At 50.4% G+C, this 5376-nt stretch overlaps 1 pseudogene; it reads right to left on the bottom strand.

The window, feature by feature from the left end:
- Positions 1 to 3493: 3493 nt before the first annotated feature.
- LOC119815566 lies at positions 3494 to 4647 on the bottom strand (annotated as a pseudogene).
- Between the last annotated feature and the right edge of the window lie 729 nt (positions 4648 to 5376).

The following is a 5376-nucleotide window of genomic DNA, read 5'->3' as shown; positions in this document are numbered from 1 at the left end:
CTAGGACCTTTGGGGTTCCTGACAGATATCAGGGGTCAGACATGCTGATGAGTAGTGCTCAGCTCAGGGTGTCAGGATGGTGGGTAAGGTAGCACCCACATTTTGGAGCTGTCCTCCCTTGGGAGGTGGGGTAGGTGCCAAGGAAGCTATAGTTCCTGGAATGGGGGCCTTCTGCGGAAGTCCTCCATGCCTGCCTGACCCCAAGCACCTTCACTTTATCTTGTGTGGGTCCTTTCTTGTCTTCCTGAGCAGATGGGAGCAGGTTGAGGCCTGGGGGGGCTCTTTTGTCTGCTGGCAAGGAGACGAGCTGAGGCTATTGGCCGATCACCTGGCAGAGAACACACAGGAAGGAGACTTTGAGGGAGGGATTCAGACACAAGGACTCCGGCAGCTGGAGCCCAGAGTCTCCCTCCGTGCTTGTTGGCATCCCTGGGATAGCCCAGCGTAGGCTAGAATTGGAGCTGGGCTTTCTTTATGAAAAGCAGGCCAACCATCAAACACCTGCCTTCCTCGCAGGTCTTGCACAGGTGGGCCAAGGTTGGTCTGTAGAAAGGAAGCTCCAGGTGAGGGCAAGGCTCTGGACGGGGCTCAGCGGTCCTGGCCTATTCGGACTGACTGGATAGGCCTACACTCTTTTCCTACCCCTCTTCTCTGCAGGGAGGGAGGTGGTGGCCCCTACTTCATGGCCAGCCTGGGTAACTCTGTACGGAGGGGCATCTCTGGCCACACTTGCACCTTGCAAGTCTCCAGGGATCTCTGAAAAGTTGGAGCCCTCTTCTAGGAGCCTGTTCCTGGGACGGGTCTGACGGCCGGTCCAAAGTGAGGCAAATCAACACACAACTGGCAGGTTTGGTGGGGTGGGTGGAGGGTGGGGGCAGTGCAGGATGGAGTTTGGGGTGCTTTCGTGTCACCCCCTCAGGCAGGTCCTCACTGCTGCTGCCTGTACCTGGTGGGTTAGCTTTCCCGAAGTCTGAGTCGGCTTTGGTTGGTAGTGTCTCGTGTGCGGTGAGCACCCCCTGGTGGCCATTGCTGGGAGGTGGGTCCTGGAGAGTATGGGGCATCAGGCTTGTTGCCAGGAGATCCCAGAGGCTGGCGGGTCATTAGGTTTTAGACCCTAGGCTCAGTGGGCTTCCAGACCCAGGATAAATGTGAGATCAGGTGAACACATGCTTCTCACTTCTTGATGTTGACTTACATCCAAGCAAGCGCAGTCAGAGTGCGTAGACACAGACCTTCATTGTTTTGTGTGAAACCAGAAAGATAAATCAGAAAGACCTTGGTTGTTGGGTTGTGGGGTGGGACAAGAAGGAAGGCAGGTAGGGAAGAGTCCTGAGCTGTGCAAGGAAGCTGTCTCTATGGCTGGGCTAGTACTATACCTCCCACTGTCACAGAGAGGAGCAGGCAGGGACTCTGTCCTGAATATATTGATGTCCCTCTATTTAGACGCGAACCCTGCCTTTGGGCATCTTGGGGTTTATAGGAACGGGGATGCTGGCTCCCTGCTTTCCACCAAGGCTGGCTAATTGCTACCATCATGATGGGTCTGGGGTCAATCTCTTAGAGATGTCTTCTAGTCTTTAGGTCCTTCAGAGGAGGGACTCGTGTATACAAAGCCCTGTGGTACACAATGCTTGCACTAGCACTGGCCTTCCAGATGCCTCGCTGAAGCCTGCTGGTTCAGGAGGACCATCAGGGAGCCAGTAGAGTAAGACCTGAAACCTAAGACCCGGTAGCCCAAGTTGACTTTCGTCAGCATGGAAATCAGAAATGTCCAAGGAAATATGAATGATTACAGCACCACTGTCACCCTGAATGTAAGTCAGGAGACAGTCCTGGGGTTCTTGGGGTTCCTGGGGCTCCTGGGGGTTGTGAGCAGGTGGTCATCCCTGCCTACCATGCGGCAGCCGCCTTGGTTCCTGCAGGCTATAGGTGCTGTGGGACCTGAGGGGATGCAGGGCTACCTTCTGGTCAGGCAGCCTGGGGGAGCTGAATTCCAGTTGCTCATGGCCCCCTCCCTCCAGGGCTGGCGGTGGAGGCTCTGACAGCCAGCCTGTCATGTATGCATGATCATAGGCATTTCATACATGGATGTCTACTTCAGTTTATAGCTTCTGTGTCACTACACAGTCATGGAGAGCTGCAGGGATGGCGCACAAAGGGTGCGGACAATTCCTGATAGCTGCATCTCATGCTGGTACCAGGCAGCTGGCATGCATGTTTCTGTTTTCTGCTGCTATTACATGTGTATCGTGGGTGCAATCTTGTATCCACAGTTACATGAGTGTATAGAGGGTGATGTACATGTCTGTCTGTTCCTGCTTCCAGCATTCCAGTCCCAGCTATAAGAAGGCAAGTCCAGTCCAGGCCTCTAGGAAGCCAGACCCCTCCCCTTGGGAAGACTGTTGGGGGACAGTACCCACACATACGTCATTTTTGAGCAGTGAAATTCTCATGGCAGGAGACAGGATCTCTTTGTGGAAGGAGGAGGACAAAGGAGGAGGAAGAGCATTGAGACAGAGGGACGAACACATGTAATGTTCAGGGCAGCCCACGCAGGGCTCTACAGAGGAGGAAGGAAGAGGCTAAAAGCTTGGCGCTTGTCACTCTGGGTATCCTGCTGTCCTCCTGGAGGTGTGGCTTGAGCTGCCCGCTTGCCCTCAGGACAGGCTCTTCTCTGCTGTTGTTCCTTCCTCAAGGGCATTCGGGGGACTCTGGAAGAGGAATATGTCTTCTGCAAAGGTCTGAATGAAGTCAGCCTATTTTACAGTGAGGGCAACAAAGAAAAGGGGGTTCAAGTCTACCCACCTCATGCCTGAAACCAGAGCTTCACACGCAGGGAGAAATGGCTTGCATATGGTATCAGGGTCAGCAGGCGACAGAGGTGATTTTAGCGGTTCATGTTTTGACTACCTGGAAGCACAGGCTATTTTATGTGTGTCAACATATGACCTTAACGTAAGTATGTGTGCCGTGTGCATGCCTGGTACCTGTGGAGGTCAGAAGAAGGCATCAGAACCCCTGGAAACAAAGTCAAAGATGGTTGCGAGCCACCGTGTTGGTGCTGGAAACTGAAGCTGGATCCTCTGCTAGAGCAACAAGAGTTTTTTTTTTTTTTTTTTTTTTTTTTTTTTTTTTTAGTGGTCAGAAACATTAAAACAATGGAATTTTATTTTGATGAAAAACTAGATTACAATCATCTAGTAAATGAAGAGGAAACAGCTCATTTCCTATCCCATAACTCTTAAGAAAAAAAGCATTAGTAAATAAATATCTGAATGGATTAAGGGTAAGGCATACTGGACAGTAAACCATCTCCTGACGTTCACCTTTCCCACACATCAAAATAAAATTCCATTGTTTTAATGTTTCTGACCACTTAAAAAAAAAAAACTCTTGTTGCTCTAGCAATGAAGAGAAGTGGCCTCGCAGTGCAGAATGAGGGGTACGACATCACTGTGAAGAGTAGCATGCTATGGTTTCAGGAACAGCAGCATCACAGCATTGGATTCTGGGCATCAGGATCGAGGTCATTAATGCCCGAGGCGAGGTGGCTGGGGAGGATACCCAGCTCATCCACCTGTGGAGTAGGGTGCATGATTACCTGGGGTCCTGGGGAATGTCTGTGGCAGCCGCTGCCAGGTTGGTGATAGATTTACTCTTTACACACTGAAAGTCTACATGCCAACTCTTTCCTTCCTCCTTCTCCCAGGACATTCGAATAAAGGGTCTTTGGACGTAGTTGTAAATGACTTCTGGGCGACCTCCTGGCCTTTTCTTCACTTTTTTTTTGTAGGTAGGATAGCCTTCTATTCCCAATCTAATCTTCTTAAGACCCCTCTCCTTCAAAACTGACTTGACCACATCTCTGCTTTCAATGTACTTGAAAAATCTATATAATTTTGTGTTATAGATAATTTGTGACTAGCCCTCTCCCATCTGTGGTGGGCACTCCTCATCCCAATAAAGCACATTATCATCTGTAAGCCCCACTCTCGTTCCCCACTCCGGGCACTGCTACCACGAGAGGGAGGATCACTTCTTCCAGATAAAATTCAAATTGTCTAACGAGCACCATCATTTGATAACTCGTGCGGAAGGGCACTGAGATCTCTATATCAGGACAGCAGATGATTCCTGTCTTATAGTAATCCAAAATAGCTTGAAACACAGTAGGCCCAATTTCTTCTGCCACAGCATACTCTCCCTTTGCATTGGGACATGTGAAATTATGTTCTCGACCAGATCCAAACATCCTGCCCAACATGGTATTTGGCTGTGCAGTGAAAATGGCCAGGTCCACGACAAATCTGGTGCTATCTTCTCTCAGTGTCCCACGCTCAGATGTCCTCATGCTCTGAGCGCCTTCTCCCCAAATGTCTAACATCTACCATCTGAGCTCGACGGACTGCTGCTTCTGCTGCGGCTCCCAGCACAGCTCACGGAGCCTTTCAGGGATGTTCAACATGGTGCTGTCGTGTTGGTGAAGTCCCATTTCGAATACAAGGAGTAAGTAAGCTGAGACTCTGCTCGCTTGTGAGATGAATCTCGTGATTGGTCACTTGACCTTCGTCTATCATCTCTTGATCGCTCGGGTCCCCCACTAGCACCATGCAGACTCATTTTAGTGTGGTTGACTCCTCCCTTAGCAACACGGAGGCAGTGCCAGTTAGACATGTAGGTGTTCCATTTCCTTCTCCCTCATAGAGGTCCAGCCTGCTCAGATAAACCGCCCTGTTGTGATGCGCCCTCTTCGGGGTTGTTGCCACGATCCTCCTGCCTCAGAACTGTGTGTGATTATAGGTGTGCTCCATCATGCTGCCAGGTAGATCACATTCTGCAGTTCAGCCAGACCCCTTTGGTACCTGCATTTTTACAAAGGTAATTTTTAGGAAAATTAACATAAGCATTTCCATTTTCAGTTATGAAGGAGTGTTGTGAGAAATATTGCTAGCTATGTGGACTTTCTTGAGATGTAGTTTCACGAGGGTCCCGGGCCCCTGAACCTGGACTGCAGTGATGTTTAGAACAAGCAGGCTCATAGCAGTGGCCCACAGCGTCACTGAATTCATAATGGAATGTTTGCTCTGCGGCCAGGAGAAGGCTGGCCGCTGAAATATTCCTGGTGCAAGTGTATTATTTCACCAACAGGGGGCAGCCTGAGACATGCCACTGAAGGCATCAGTGCACAGTATGTGATGTGTCCTGTGTACGTGCATCTATGTCGGTGTGTTTACTGCCAGTGGTGTGAGCGTGTCCGTGTCTCCTTATGACTGGAGCTGGGACCCAGAAGCCCCAGTCCTCCTAAAAGCTGACCTGTGACGTGGCGCGCAGGGCTTCCCAACTTCCACATTCTAGGGCCAGAAACTTTTTTTTTTT

Source organism: Arvicola amphibius, chromosome 5 (assembly GCF_903992535.2).
Source record: "Arvicola amphibius chromosome 5, mArvAmp1.2, whole genome shotgun sequence".
NCBI classification, from domain to species: domain Eukaryota; kingdom Metazoa; phylum Chordata; class Mammalia; order Rodentia; family Cricetidae; genus Arvicola; species Arvicola amphibius.
Note: the sequence above shows the minus strand (reverse complement) of the source record. Positions and strands in the feature narration are given on the sequence as shown.